Source organism: Lagopus leucura, unplaced genomic scaffold (genome assembly GCF_019238085.1).
Source record: "Lagopus leucura isolate 7727_CA_CO unplaced genomic scaffold, USGS_WTPT01 Super-Scaffold_100015, whole genome shotgun sequence".
Taxonomy (NCBI): Eukaryota; Metazoa; Chordata; class Aves; order Galliformes; family Phasianidae; genus Lagopus; species Lagopus leucura.
The window spans coordinates 3,153,426-3,167,864 of record NW_024962269.1 but is presented as its reverse complement, the minus strand read 5'-3'; the positions used below and the strand labels follow the sequence as shown (position 1 = coordinate 3,167,864).

Here is a 14,439-nt window from a genome sequence, read left to right as displayed (position 1 = left end):
ACATCTAAAAATTTTCACTTGGCATTGGTCCTGGAATATACCAATCCTTAATTGGTATAATTTCAGTGATAACCCAATGCAAATTACAGCAGCAGGATGTTCATAAATGTTACTTACCTGCCCACTAAGATGCTGTACGTCAATGCACACCACAGGAAGCTGTTCACAAATGGAGCCCAAAGGCTAGACAGAGCATGGGGGCTTGGAAGGGAGCAGTGGCTGATAATGGCAGCTACAACAGCTGTGGGGAATGGCCAGGTTAGGGGCTCTGAGGACTGTAAGATGTTTGGCTGCTGGGCAGCACTAATAAACAGCAGCTGGAGCTCTCCTCCAGCAGTGGTGTATGAAAGTGCAACAGAGGAACTAGCAGAGAGAGTGTGATAGAAGAACTTCAAATAGTGGCATGCTGGGAAGACTTTAGGGCACTGATGATGACAAGAAATAGAGAAAGGAATTCCTTTGAAGCATCTAGAAATGCAATAGTAGGAAGACATGGCAAAACTCATTTCCTATAACAATTTCCCATTAAATAAGAATTCTGTCAAGGAACATGACTGAAGACTGCTCTATGCAAGTATGGAAAAACTGAGGCACCTTCTCACAACAGGTTAAAAAAAAAAGAAAATTTGATCTCTTTCAATAAGAGGTGAGGCTGACCTTAATGGAATTGAAACTCAATTGGACTCAGGAGCAAGCCATGTGCAGCAGTTACACTTCTGGTTGCCTTCCTTTCCTTTGCCAACTTCATAGCCAGGCACTACATGACAAGAATCTAAATACTGATTACATGGAGGAAAATAAATAAAGCAGAATTTCTTTTTCTCAGCTTCTGAATTGCAGACTGAATGTGTGCTGATTATACTATTTTCAACTACAGTAAATGTGGCTTCCACTACTGTACTGATGCATTTGAATTAGTAAATGCAGTTTTGAAACCCAAGTGGATATGAAGATTGCTTTTTGAGAAAAGACTTGCTCTTACAGCTGAGGAGCTCCACGTGTTCAGTTCTGCCAGCAGGTCACTTGCTCTGCTTGGTGTAGCGCTCCTTCCTACTGTCTCAGTTCCCTCTTTGATGGAAGAGTTAACTTAAATCTCTGTGTCATTCAAAGTGGAGTTTTCAACTTCCGAAAAAACAAGTGTCTCTGAGAGCATAGATGTCAGTGCTGAGTTCTCCACTCTCCTCAGAATTCAGTCATTTTTACTTTGATTAGACAAATTTGTGTTGTGTGGTACACCACTAAAGCTTCATTAGCGTTGTCAAGATCAGTGGTTAAGGACCCAGTCACACAGGGCTCTTTCCCTGCCTCAAAGTATTGAGCAGAAAAGGGAATTAACCTCCAGAAAGCACATGCTGCATTTCTAAACGTGAGCGGCTCCCCTACGTACACTCCTGCAGCAGGGCTACTGCTTATAACTGGACTGCATTCTAATCAAGGCTCAGTACAGACATTAGTATTCTCCTGGATTCCTTGCACCTAATCCCAGACAGCTGTAGAGAGAGGGTTATGAACTGCTAGCACTTGCACATCTTTTCACCTGTGTAGGAAGATACCTTCACTACTGCTCCTATGGAGACAGACCAATTAAATTCCCATTAGGAATGGGAAACAGTGCACAACTGTAAGCACAGCAATAAAGTAAAATACCCAATAGGACACTCCTGGCTGTGTTTAAAGAGCTGCTTTACATGTGTAATGGATTCAGGAGTTGAACAGTGCCCTAAGAAGAACAAGCTGTCTGGCAGTTTTTCTCTCAACAGTTTGGGGTTTGTTAGCCTCCTCCAGCTGTAAATGTGCTGTACCATTGTGTGCTTCTCTACAGCTACATGATCTTTCCAGCCTGCGTTTTACAACCCATAAGTGAATGCTGAGTTTTGCTGGCCTCACTGATACCCTTACTTCATATCAGGCCTTCTTCCTGTGCTTGCTGTTTCTTGGGCTACTTTCTCCATCTATTTCTGTCTCCTTTCACTCACACTTCAAATGTGTGGCCTTCCTCTGGTTGTTGTTTTGTGTTGTTTTGTGGTGGTGTTTTTTTGTTTTTTGTTTTTTTTTTTTTACAAAATTCCCAGGCAAGTTATGGTTCCTTCAGGTAATTCAATAACTCGTATTCTCTCCACATACCCACTGCAATCTAGGTTTTGAATTGTTTCTAAAAATACTAATTTATCTGCCTTTTACCATGGTTGCCTTCAGGTGCAAGTGGAACGTAAGCATTGCCATGCACTTTGCCATCAGACTATGTTACAACACGTGGTCTGCTGGCATCTTTCTCTTCTGCTGAGCAGTGTTTTCAAAGCTCAGTAGACTTAAGCTATTCCAGATATTAGTCCTATGCAATAATCATTTAAAAATACTGCCAAGAAACTGACCCTTTCACATACATAACCACATGTGATTTCACAGGTTCATAAGAGCTGTATTTAGCAAATTATTCAGTTCAATTGTAACTTGGATGATAGAATTTTTCAACAAAACTGTACTAGAAAAGTTGTGATTCCAGGACTTTACACTAATATACTTTTTTTTTTTAATAAGCAGATAAGTTAAAGCAGGAGAAAATCTAACTTTAATTTCTTCAAAACAATTTTAATATCAGACTAATAGTATTTCTCAGTTGGCTTTCATTACAGAAGACTTAATAGAATCCCATCAGCTAAGTCAGCCAAGATGAATTGTGACTGATTCTAGACTGGGGAAATAGAATTTTTAATGAGCAGATAACAGAACATGAGCCTGCCATGACTTTGTTGGATTCTGCAGTCGTTTGATTCCCCAAGGCCAAACTACATTAGCTACATGTTCCCTTTTCAGTAGATCTGATACTACAGACAGTGAGAAATCATGCAGAGCTATATAACTGGAGTGCAGGCTGACCTGCTGACTCTTCTAAAAGCAGGTGCAAAGAGGATCCTTGTTTCCAAAGGAACACTGATTCACCTGTGTAATGCACAGGTGATTAAGCCTGTAGGCACTGATTTCAGAGAGGGCACAATGTCTCCAATGAAAGAAATGTAGGGGGACATACAGCTGAGTATCTCTGATCTTCTTCCACGTACGCTCCTTGTCTAGTGTGTTTGGAAGCAATACGAATGTATCCTGTAGTCAGAACTATCAAGGCAAAACTAAATTAGGGATCAGTTGTGCCATTCTTCATCATGAATGGCACCTCCATTTTATGAAAATTCACAAGTGTGAAAATTCTCTTACTGTCTCTGAGTAAGGCTGCTGCAGCCTGACAGTAAGTATTAGTTGGGTCTGTTAAAAAAAATGTTCAGACTTTTCTCTAAAGCTTTTGAATAACAACAAGAAAAATAAATACACAACCATATTGCAACCCATTATTTCCAGGATGGAAAAGATCTGGGACAGAAGCTTCAATTATTTGTTAGGGTAAATAGAACTACTGTTTTTTATAATAAGGATCTAGATATGCGTTTGAAGTAAATACACATAAATATCAAGTGTACACATGCCTTTTGCTTCATACATGCTCAGCAGGTCTAGCATATCCTAATGCCTGTTTTTATGGGATTTGATTCAGAGGTGCTGTTGTAACTGGGTACCTGTAATTCTAAGAGATGGCCAATGCCCCCTGCCTTCAAGGAAAGTTCTTGGAGGAACAAAGCCTGCCACCAAACACACCCAAGAAATCTGGACATGTTGTAGCCCTCAGCTCCAGACCCAGTGACTTGAGGTTTCATTTGAAGTTGGGCTGTTACTTTTAAACCAATAAAATGGCTTCACTTGCATATTTGAAAATATACCATAAAGGATGGTTTCAAGCAAGGAAGTGCCTGAGTGCATAAAATATGAATTTCTAGCAGTTTAGACCTGTTTTTGTTTGTTTGTTCTACTGTGAAAATTGAGACTGAAAATCAGACTTAGGCTTAGCATTGGTGGATAGAACTCCAATCACCCACATGAGCCTAAGCCAGCAGCTCGTGTGGTTTTGTCCACAGCACTTTGCCTCTTATGTTGTATGCTGGCCAGTCTAAGAAAGTTTTCTACATATTGTAATCATAGAAGCACAAGTACTTAGGTAAGCCACAAGATGATGATTCTATGATTCCTTCATATTTCTGTTATGTTCCAACAGAATTTTCTTCCCAGCTCTCAAAGGGAACGGAAGAGCTAACCCAAGTCACACAAATCTTAAACACTTTTGCCATCTAAGATATTTCAGTTCTTACATACTTGACCTCTTCTAGTTAGTGTGGCCCAAAATAAGTGGCACATACAAAATGCTGGTAGAATTAATGTCAATCTGCAATTAATGAACATTTATTAGGGAACTAGAGGAAAGGGTGGACAGCATCACTTTAAAACATCAAAACTCAAAGAAGTTCTCCAGCCTTTAACAATTGATACATTTCCCCTTAAGCAGTATCTACTAAGACATAAAATTCAGGTATTGCTAGTAGCTATTCTTGCAGCTGGTTAGCTGGAGGCATGTAGCATTGGCCATTCAAAAATGAATTGTTAACCATGGTCCAAAAAATATAAAAAGACATGACATCACCATTCACCACGCTTGTGTGCTTAAGTCTGAAATAATAAAAAAGTCAAAATGCACAACATACTTTAAAGGGTTTATGAAATTCCAACAGTTTTCCAGGTGAAAATAGGCAATAACAGATACTGCTGAGTACTATTTGCAGTGGAACGCAGAACAGGCTTTTAAGATCTAGAAATTCTATGGAATTCTCCCAGCAATGAAATCTCTAAAATCTTGCTGAAAGCCATTAGCACCCTCCCTATGCCATTAGCGTAAGAGGATTAGATTGCATTTTTCTCCTGTTAGCACAGTATTGTCTCTTTCAAACCCAGGAATACTTGAGCTGCTGGCAGATTTAGTAAACAAAAAAAAAAACCAAACAAACAAAAAAAACCCCACAAAACAACTATTGAAATGATACAAAAGTAGACTATTGTATTAATTCTTTTCAAGATAAAATATCTTGTCTCTGTTAAGCAGAATCAGCAAGTTGCAAGGTTAAATTATGAGACATTTTACAGAATACAGATTTAATAATAATAGTAAATCATGAAGATAATCAAGGGTTTTATTAACAGTGAATTATGTCATGGGATTTAACATTTGCAAGCTTTGAGAAAATATCTGCAGCCTGCAGCTGTGTTTCAGGCACACTGCTCCATAGCAGATGATCATCTCATTTAAAAAGCAAAATTAGAACGATCTTCCCTCTGTCTAAGGCATGCATTGTGTATCAGTAAATAGTCTTCAGTTTGTAAAACTGGCTAGAAGATAAATACCTGACAGTCATTTTTTAGTAGATGCTCAAGATGGCTTGTAACCTATACAATATCAGCTTTTCCATCAGTTGTCAGCAGAAAAATTGCATGCATCTTATGAAAGTAACAGCTTCCTTAAATATGGATTTTGAGTGTGAAACTATTTAGATGCTCTGAATAATACTGTTATAGTCTAACAGGTTTGCACATAGTTACTGAAAGTGAAGTAGCAACCATAGTGATGTGCTTTAAGCTATAATTGGGTACTAGCATTAAAGATGAGCAGTGACATGACATGTGTAACCTCATGCTAGATTCTATACGAGCACTTTCAAGCAGGCCTAAGGAGCAGCACGTAACACTGGACTTTGGTGTATCTAGAGGAACACCTGCATGCATTGTGTTGCCTATCCGAAGGTCTGTTTTGTCCCTTGCATAGCAGAGTACTTACACAGTCATTTAGATCTGATGACACAGAATGCGCTGCAGAGATCTGCAAGTGGGATGAAAGGACTTTATCCAGAGAGCATAGTTAACTATCACTCAAAATATTTATTAAAATTCAAAAAATGCTGAACAAAAATGTTGTCATTAGGAAGTACCGAAGTCACTGCACAAATTCACTTCATGTAGCAGGAGGTCAAATTGTTTGGGGAAAACTAGTAATTGAATACAAAATGTTTAACCTGAGGCACTTTTGAGTAAGGAAGTGCTCCCCAGAATTCTTTCATCTCTGAAGAGAGATGTAATGTGTTTACAGCTGAGCTGCTGAAAGCAAGCTTTCTGAAGTTCAAACATTTAATCTTTTCAAAGCAGGTAAAAATAGTAAGTTTTCTACAACATACAAATACCTTATGAGAAACAGACTGAATACAGTATAGCATTTCAATTGCAGAGTACTGTGGAATTTGACTACCAAGCATTAAGGCACTACAAAATGTAATGTCAGCTCCAGCAGCCCATTATTATTGCTCAATAAAGTACAAGACAGATGAGATCTCTATACTGATTCAGGATTTCATGTATCCTTCATAAACAGTTTGTTCAGTGTGTCTTCTCTCCAAGAAACACTGTACTAAGGAAAAATAGAATGCTTCTCAGGGAGAAGTCCTTCATCTGTAGCCACAGTTACAAGTAAAACGTACCTATAAACTATGATTGACTCAAGAACCTGAATAAATATTAAGCTTAATTCTTTATTTAAAAACAAATGAAAGAAATGAACTTTTCAAGTATTTTATAGCCCTACCCTTTTGCTAGCTTACTGGTACCCAACTTTATGTCTGCATTATTCTCACCAGAGTACTTAGAGCACTACGAGCACTTAGAAACCTTTGAAGGTGGTTTCTGAGAAAAGTCAAGAACTGTATGGTCACTAATGGCCAGATAACAGCCATCTTACACCTAAATCACTTATCTTTATAGCAGAAGATTGCTGTCTAAAAATGTTTCTTTTATTTAGGCCTTGCACTAGATCTGTGTTCTGGATGTCAAGAGCCTTAAATTAGGATATTTTCATTCTATCAGTACATGATGTGAATCTAAGCCATCCCAGTGCAAATTCTTTCTGCTGTTCACGCTTTTTTCTCTCAATTTATGACTTTGAAAAGGGGAGCATTCATGTTTGTTCCCCACCATAAAGATAAAAATTAAACGTGAGATGGCTGTAGTTCCTATAGTTTCTTTTACTGGCGTATTTTGAAACTTCTTCCTTCCTTCATTCCATTCCCATCTTTACCAAATCCACTGCTGAGACACACGAGTGGTTCCATCTGAAAAATACTGGAACTCTGGGGCTATTAATGCTGTACTGGATCTTTCTTGCTTAAGACTACTGGCCTGATACCTGTGCTGGGGACCAGATGGTTTTAAATTTCACAGATTTTAGATTTCTGCACACTATCACATGTCTCTCTTCTGTACTTTGGTATCTTATTCCTTGAGCAGTTGTCTGAAATGCTAGGTATGGTTTTGTTTCAAAATAACAGTTCCCCAAAATAAGGACCGTCTTCTTGTTCTTCTCATAGAACTAAGCTGGCAACATTTCAAACAGGCCTCAAGCCAATGATTTAGCATTTGGTAATGCAGGGTTACTGAAAGTTATTGGCTCAAAGTAAATCACAGTTGTTGAACATCTTGAATATCATGTGTCTGTGTACTTAATGTAGGGATCAAAGCCAATCATCTGTAGTGCATCTATCAATATAAAGAATGTTGTACCTATGGATAAAACTTGCTCCTAACTCGCTTAGAGAATGTTTACTACTTCATTTATCTTAGATGGGAAAGCAGCAAATGTGTTCAGGGTGTGCTGTTTGTTGATGAGAGGTGGGGATACCTGGAAGAAATGTTACAAGTTAGTTTCCGCAAAACAGCTGCATTTATGTTTCATCATGTTCAGATAGATTTCAGTTTAAAATATTAGATTTGTCTGCAGTTATTACAACTATGAGCCTTGAAGAGTACTGTAGCAAAAAGTGATTAGCATATTTTTTCTACAGTGCGTAGTTTCCTTGCAGCTCTGAATTTGATGTCATTGTTTCCAAAGCACATGCAATTTCTTCTTGGCCTTTCATACGGTCACTGAGAAGAGAATACCAGTGGAAAAGAGGTGCTGTGGTTGAAAAGACAGACTTGGCAGAGGGAAGTAAGAATTGCCTATGTTAATTGAAGCTGACTTCAGTATCTTTAATTATCTACTTAGCTTCTTTTTAGTAATTTCCAGGTATTTTCCAAACATACCCAAATATCCTATTTTTTCTCTAGCTGCTGTCTCTGGTAATGTTGCTCAGAATGTCAGTGCTGCTCAGCCACAAACGCTCACTGAGATGCTGCTGAAAAAATAATGATAATTTCACCGGTTAAATGAAATACGTGAAAGTACTCTCAGACCACGTACAGGCGAATGAAATTCACACATGCATCTAAAAAAGCCAAAACTAAAACAAGAAGAAATAAAACACCCACAGCACAAGGTGTGCAAGCTCTGCTAAACCAATTCTGCACCTCCTTAGTTTGGTTATCTGTACTACAGAATCAGAAAATGGCAGAAATTAATGTGCATGAATACTGAACAGATTAGCTGACCACATATAGTGTCTTAATTTGTCCATTCTGTACCTGAATTCAAAGAACAATCCAGAATACTTCCAAGAATCAGATGTCATAAACAATCCATCTAAGAAGCCGATCATCCAACATAGTGCAAATAAGTAAGATCCATCATATTCTGGTGGAATTCCTACGTCCTTTCACCACTTTCATTCTGAATGAGAAAGTTGAATTTCTCATCTACCTTACAAAGCACAGTAAGAAACTACATTAAAATGCTCAATACCCCAAGTAAACAGGTTTTGTTAATAACAGTTCATTTAATCAAAACTTGGAGAGAGAGATTGGCCAAGAGAGCAAGTTAAACTTTATAAATAGGCAGCAGCAGCTGGCTATCAAATTCCTTAACACATAAATATAATAATTCCAGTCACAAGTGGAAGGGAATTCAGAGTCTTCTCCCTGACTGTTGAGTGATGCAGAGCCTACAGGATTTGTGGCTTTGGCTTCTTGTAATGGCTACAAGGATGGGATCACTTACTGCTGATTTGGATCCTAACTGATACAGCTGTTAGTCTCCAACTGATGATTAACACTATTATTAACTTAATGTTTAAATAGTGTAAAACTAGATAATGAAGTAATCAGTGCTTTAAAAAATGTATGTCTAAGACATGAAAACATCAACTGATAGAGAGGACTTATGCTCTGCAAGGTATACACGTTTAAAAGGAATCCAGATTATTTTGCTCCCAGACTCTCCTTGAATGTTGATGAGCATTTTCAAAAGCATTTCCAATATCGTCAAAGTGGGAGATAATGTACTGTGTCTGTCTCTATATTAACTCAGTTTTAGTATTTAGTTAGGATGTCATTAACAATTTATTCTACTGATGCAAACATGCAACTAAAAATGCTTTTAATTTGAATGTCACCTACAAATCAAATACAAATAGAATTGTCCTTCGGTGTTAATTAAAAAAATCTAAAAAAGCTTTTCTCTTATTTCCTTTAATTACTTCAAACATTTCCATATGAAAGACATTTTATTAGCCTTTTTTTTTTAAGCTCATGCAAAATAGCTGTAAAATAAAATTTTTACAAGCTTTGCTATTACTTATAGCTAGTAAGGATTTTAATTGAGTTTTATTGCTGAGCCAACACTAACAATTAGGACAGGAGGCACTTTACAAATTAATGTTTGGTTCTAATGTTCTTCCTGGCCGTTTTTAACTGGCTTTACTTGTCATCCTTGGTCTTGCAGAGGTCAAAATTACTTCAGAGTATCCTCTCATTTTCCTTTTTAAAAATTCGCATTATTTGTAAGGGCTGTTTGAAAATAACGTGCAAGAAGACAACTGGACAAGTATATTCCTATGGCAGGAGGCAGGAGAGAGAGGCCTTGCTTTCCCTTAGCTCGTGAGCTTGCAGCTATGAAGCCAGTTAATACCAACTACAGAGAAATGGATGCTGAAAATCAAGAACTTGTTAGATGAGAATCTTTACACAAAAAGTTTAAAGCTGTTCCTTTTTTCCATTTATTGCAATCATCTGTAAATGTCATATGGTTCTACTGAGGAAATGTTCATTTGAGGAGAAAAGATTTAAGTATTTACCTACTGCCGTGGTATAACTTTAAGAGTTTATACTCGCACATGGTGCTAAGCACACAATAAAAGCCTTTCACTTCTTTCTTTCACATCAAGAGATTTTTTTTCATGCTGATACAGCAAAGCTGAGGACATGCTGCAGTAATCAATGCTGAAAACAGAAGCAAGGCTTAAAATGACTGTAGAGATGCTGTTAATAATGGGCTGTCTTGGACAACCAAAAGAGCAGTAAACATTTCCAGATTGCTTTCTGCTTGAAAATTTCAGCTGTTTCTTTAGGGGATATTTAAGAACATAGTATCATTGACTTCAGAGAATCCATATAAAAACACACAGCAAACTGCCACAACTACTTATTTCAGGATAACAAAAGCATAAACAAGCTTTCTCCTAAAAATATCCAGCTTATCTTTGCTAAGAATGTGTGTCAGACAATTTCAACATGAATTTAGACAGGAAACAAAAGCACACAAGGTAAATTAGGTCATGTTTGAACAACAGTCAATTTCATATTATCAGACTAACAAATTGAGCTGATAATGTAGCACACTGATGACAGCGTACTTGAATTAAAACAGTCACCAGAAAAAAGAGTTTGTACAGAAAAGAATATTGTGTAGCATCTTCAAGGGAATTAAGGAGAGAAAGACACTCCAAGTATTGTCCAATCTTAGAAGATATTTTGCTTCATACTTGTACTGGAGTTGATTGTACTTAAACATGTACTTTCTCCAGATACAAAGTTTACATATTACAGGTTTCATCTGTGCAATTGTGTACTTGGCAGCATAAATACATAAGGTTTCTTATGTATTTTTCTGAAGTAAAGAAAATACAAGACCTTTCATGCCTTGTTTCTCTCTTTATCCTTATTTCACCTCAAAAACTCAAGAACGTTTCCATGTGTAACTGCACAGTTTCTACACCTAAACCCAGACTGTGCATGAAACTTGATTTTTAAATCTTGCGTTCCATTTTCTTGTCTACCAATCTTCTTTTACATGCATCCGTTTGAAACAAGAAATTTAATTTTTACCTTACCACTCAAAGGAAAAACTATGGTAATTGTTCTTCCTGTGAAATGAAGATGATCAAAAACAGTGTAAGACTATGAACTTTTTTTTTTAATCTAGGTACAGGTAGGATGGAAAACACATTTTCAACGTAGTCACACCTATGCATTTTCTCCAGCAATGAACAAGAACCTGCATGTTGTGCTTATAAAAATCTCCACCAGTGGAGGCGACCCACTGTTTTGCAGCTGCCGTGATGGTGCTGCTGCTAGCAAAATGTTGCCCATTCAGTCCATCTTTCATCAGCTCAAACAGATGGAATTCAGAAGGTGCTAAATCCAGACCATACAGTGGGTGTGTATGGGACAGTCCAGCTAAGATTGACAATGTGCTCCACAGTCTTCAGGCTGGCATGGAGCCTGGTGTTACTGCTGTGTCAGAAGAAAGAGATTACCTTCATCTATGGCCTGACTCTGGAAGTTTGAGCTTTTAGCTTAGTCAGTTTTCACCATTGTTTCCAATGCATTAAAGCTGACATTCAGCTCTGTACAGTTTTCTGCTCATAATCCACTGATTCGTGCAGATGAGCTGATTGTGATGCTCTTCATTTTGTGGTATGACAGCTGTGCATAGCTGTCCAGAACATAGCTTGTCTTTCACATTCCTGTCACCACTTCTGAAACACACCACCTACTGCCTCACTGTGCTCACATCTGCTGTTTGGCTTCCAGAAACATTCAGTTAGTATCAATCTGTGCCAACAGATGCCTTTTTTTTTTTCAGAGAATTGCACCCCTTTGCTTCATTTGCACTTCCATGTCAGATACCATTGTGTCAGACTGCCCCTCTGCTGCCATCCATCACATGGCAAAACAATGAAATGGAATATTGGTGGCTGCTGCCATGCCACCAACATCCAACTCTGATGTTGTGGGCCAATATAGGAAAACCAGAGGCTACTTATGGAGTACCCCTCATATATGCATCCATGAAATCGAAAAATAAATGTTTTTTTGTTTTTACAAATGGGAAAATTTTCATTGTCAAAAGGTATATACTACAAGGTTTCAACTGTACAACAGTTTAGGCTTCAGCTAAAAGAGTAAAAGTACATTCAACAAGCTCAAAGACTAGCTTCCTACAATTAAAAAAAAATGTAGAAAGCAGAAGTCAAGGATTAAAGTCCTGAACTTCAACCAGGTTATGATGTCATGCACGTAGAACTACATTCTAACCATTTTCAGAAATGCAAGAATTTAAAGTTTATTTTATATCAAAATAAAGGAAAATTTTTTTAAAGGAAATTTCCTGACATTTTCTGTCAAGCTGATATTTTCGTAGGTGTTTGGTGCCTTTTATTTATACGTCTTTGTGAGTGTGAAATAATTTTTCCCCAGCTTAGAATGACAAATGATTTATGTTCACTTTCTATTTTATTCTGTGAATCCCCTATCCTGGCATCATTTTCCTCCTTCCATTTAAAAAAAAATCCTAGTAGGCTGCTGGCAACGCCTTTCATTTCTCCTGTCTCTTAGCAGCACATTACAATCTACATATTTTTATTAGTTTTTCATATAGACTTTATGCTGTTATAGAACATTGTTTTATAGCTGCTAGCACAGGGTCAGTCTCTAGCTGTTAGAATATAAAAAGTGCTTGTATCTGGTTGATTCGTTAAAGAGGAATAAGGCTGTTGAGAAGGGTGATTCCTTCCATCCTTTTTGGGAACGTGAATGGTATTCAAGAAGAAAAGTTCAGATCCTTCCTTCTAAGATTTCATTGCAAGCCATGTAATAGCAATTATATTTTCCCTAGTTAATTTTCCTTTTCTCTGTGTTATATTACTAAGGATTTCTTGAGATTCTCGGGCCATCCTGAGGCTAGATCTACTTCTTTAACACAAGTGTTAACATGCTTCTTTTTCTTACAAGAATTCTTTCCCATCATGCAGTTGCCATGACTAACGCTTTCAAGGTCAAGTGAATATCAGGAGCTAAGCTGTTAAAGAAAAGCAAATGCTCTATCGAGACTAACTGGGAAGATTTATTTATCTGTTCTATTTTTCTTAAGTGCAGGACTGGCACAATCTGCAGCACTGAATGTCGCATCGTATGTAATACTGTACTGATTAGCATAGTGCTAACACTTCATCTTGTGTGCTGAACACACCTCCAGTCAGCCCAGCCCACCAGCAGGGATGTCTTGGATAGGGAGAACTGCTCAGGCTTTCCTCTTACATGATACATTCAATGAATCTATGGGATGAAATTCTAGGCTAGCATCAGTGGTTTTCTAAATCATTTGCTTCCCTCATGTAATCATTAATAAGCCTTACTTGAAGGGGTTTTGTTGTTGTTTTCAGATGGTCTTTGACTTGATCATGTGAGCATTATAAATTACGCTGTTTTTATTGTGGAATAGATGCTCCCCTTCACCTTCCCCAGTGGAGATAGCCTGTCTACCTACTTCTGCCCTGAAGGGTGCAAGAAAGGTTGCATTATAACACTGCTTAAAGCAGCTGTTGCAATAGGCACTGTATATATGCCTCACTGGGTACATCAGAACAGACTTGTGGAATGAAATCCATGAAAGCAGAGAAAGAGGTCTGCATGAGAAGAAACAGCTTAAGGTCTAGAGATTAATCCATCACCAACTTGATTCCTCCACTGCAAATTAGAGGCCCATATATGGTCAGTTTTATTTAGCAAAGCATTTGAATATTTCACCCAAAATGATTTCAAAGTAATTTTTTACTTGTATTTATCTCAGCATTTCCTCAGAAGTAATAAAATTTTAAATAAGTACACAACACATTCACTACAGGATTAGGGAACAGAAGCGAAAATATCCAGTAGATGCTTCTGTGCTCTAACAGAAAATATATTTTCTTTCAGAAGCTATGAAATTACTCATAGATTTTGTTCACTCTGTGACCGAAACAAGTAATCAGTTCTTAAAATATTCCCTTTAAAACATTGAGCATCCCAGTAATTTTGCTCAGTTTTAATTCTGACAACCATATGAAATATGAGAGAAACTTTTATAAGTACACATTTATGTTTGGGATTGATAAGGAATAAAAATAAGCCTCCCAGAGACTAAACAAAAGGTTTTCACTCTCCCACTTCTTTTTCTTTAAAAATACATCTTACATTAAATCCCTTCCCACTGAAACATTGTTTCTGAAAAATGCCTTCTACCAAGAAGTTCAATTTCAGATGCCAGCAGCTCGCTCTGAATTGCGTAGGCAGTATGAGAACACTGTAGAAGCGTTAGCGTAGAAGTAACATATAAGTGCATGAATAATATCTTCTTACTGATGTAACTGTGAAATATGTTCTTTTGGCATTTATAATTAGGGGTAGAACAGATGGTGAAAGCTTAATACACCCATTAAAATAAATTATGCTGCCAGTGTTTCTTTAGTCTGTAAAACTTTGATTGGGTTGGCTATTTCTGGTTGAATTTTTCTGTTCTCCTTGATGTAGATCCTAAGCATGTGCTGGAAG

The 14,439-nt window shown here is 37.5% G+C and overlaps 2 protein-coding genes across 6 annotated transcripts in view; one reads left to right on the top strand and one right to left on the bottom strand.

The window, feature by feature from the left end:
- The window catches only part of APBA2 (amyloid beta precursor protein binding family A member 2), a 90,026-nt gene that overhangs the window by 40,514 nt on the left and 35,073 nt on the right, over window positions 1-14,439 (bottom strand). Inside the window, exon 3 of one of the 4 annotated variants that reach the window (XM_042875933.1) lies at window positions 5,708-5,749. The exons of the other annotated variants lie outside the window; for them this stretch is intronic. The gene's annotated coding sequence lies outside the window, so the exon portion shown is untranslated. The remainder of the gene's footprint in view (window positions 1-5,707; window positions 5,750-14,439) is intronic. 4 annotated transcript variants of the gene reach the window in all.
- FAM189A1 (family with sequence similarity 189 member A1) overlaps window positions 1-14,439 on the top strand; it is a 168,265-nt gene that overhangs the window by 144,290 nt on the left and 9,536 nt on the right. The gene's annotated exons all lie outside the window — the stretch shown is intronic.